This window comes from Elephas maximus, chromosome 8, assembly GCF_024166365.1.
Source record: "Elephas maximus indicus isolate mEleMax1 chromosome 8, mEleMax1 primary haplotype, whole genome shotgun sequence".
NCBI classification, from domain to species: Eukaryota; Metazoa; Chordata; class Mammalia; order Proboscidea; family Elephantidae; genus Elephas; species Elephas maximus.
The window spans coordinates 69,307,346-69,309,163 of record NC_064826.1 but is presented as its reverse complement, the minus strand read 5'-3'; positions in this window follow the sequence as shown (position 1 = coordinate 69,309,163).

Below are 1,818 nucleotides of genomic sequence, written 5' to 3'. Positions count from 1 at the left end.
AATGGCCCATCCATTTTTAACTAAGCTCTCTCCAGGGTTTATAGTTCGGGCAAGCCAGTTAACTGGTATTAGCAGTATTCCTAAGGAATTTCTGTATGCTTTACTGGGAGAGCACAGCCAGGAAATCCAGGTAAGGAGATAAGCACACACTAGTGAAATTCGTCTCAACATACGAAAGGGAGGAATTTCCTAATGGTAATCCCTTCTCCTAACCAAAATCACCCCAAAGCAGATTGATATTTCTTGAAAATCTCCAGAATATATTGTTCCTTTTTACCAGCCCTTATACTACATCTCAAAGTTTTTCATGCCTTAATGCTCATAGTCAGACAGTGCTTCCTAGAATCTACATCAATTTGACTTCATCTTTTCTTATGTCATCAGTGAAAATGATAATGCCAATATGTTATACATTCATAAATTTGACTTTCTGGTTTCCAAACACTATACATCAATTCCCGTGGCCACTGTAGGAGCTAATTAACCAAACCAGTTGCCTTCCAGTTGATTCCAACTCACAGCAACCCCAGGTATGTCAGAGTAGAACTGTGCTCTATAAGGTTTTCAAGGGCTTACTTTTTGAAAGTAGATTATCAGGCTTTCTTCCAAAGTTCCTCTGAACAGACTTGAACATCCAACCTAGCTAGCAGTGGTGTGTGTTAACTGTTTCCACCACCCAGGGACTCCTAGGAGCTAACTAGGAGCATATATATGCAAATCCCAAATGAATGGACTCTCTTAAAGAGCTCTGAGAATTCAGACCCAATGACTAAATATAACCTGCATAAAATAAGGCTGATTTTTTGTATTGAGATATAATTTCTTCCCTATTTAAAACATAACTTTTTTTTTTTTTTTCCTGGCTAAGCAATGCCATATACTTAAGCAGAGAAATATTCCAAGGACCCGAAGTGTGAATGGAAGCTGACAGTTTCCTTTGTGAAATATGATAGCGAATTGGTTCCATTTTGACCTTCGGAAGCTTGACTAATCCTATTATAGATTCAGAAGTTAATGTTTTATCTTGCTTATGAAGTTACCCACTCTCTGCCGTCTGGTCGGTTCCAACTCATAGTGACCCCATAGGGTTTCCAAGATTGTAAAGCTTCACAAAAGCAGACTGCTACATCTTTCTCCCAAGGAGCTGCTGGTGGTTTTGAACTGCTGACCTTTCAGTGAGCGGTGGAGCACTTTAACCACTGCATCACTAGGGCTCCTGCTTATAAAGTAGAAGATTTAATTCAAATAAAGAGCAGAGCTATGTGTATGCTGGCTGGTTATGATTCATAACTTGGTCAAGTTATCTATTGGAGTCATTTCTAAAGCATGATGCTAAAAGAGTATTTTTATTTGTAAAGTATATTTTCTGCTTATAGAGGTACCACATGTCATTTTTTAAAGTTGGAAAATGCAGAAAAGTAAAAAGAAAAATACATAAATCATCCATATTCTCACCATCCAGAGATAGCTGGAGGTATATCTTTCCAGTCTGTTTGAACATGGGAATATGCAGATACGTATTTTTAAACAAAATTGGGATGATGTACATCATGAACATTCCCAGTTACATTAAATATTATTCTAATATCATTCCACAAGAATAATATCAGTTTTCACGTTTCCGGCTAATATTCCTCAAGAGCCAAAAATATTATTCATTAAAGAATAGCTGTAAAAATCTCCTTAAAAAATGGATGGCTTATGTGGAAACAGAAAGCCTCACCACTTCACTGTATTCCCAATTTGAATCTGGAGCTTTGTAGGCAAAGGGAAGTAAGTCCATCGGTTGCTTTGAGAAAATGGACCAACCATCTAAAA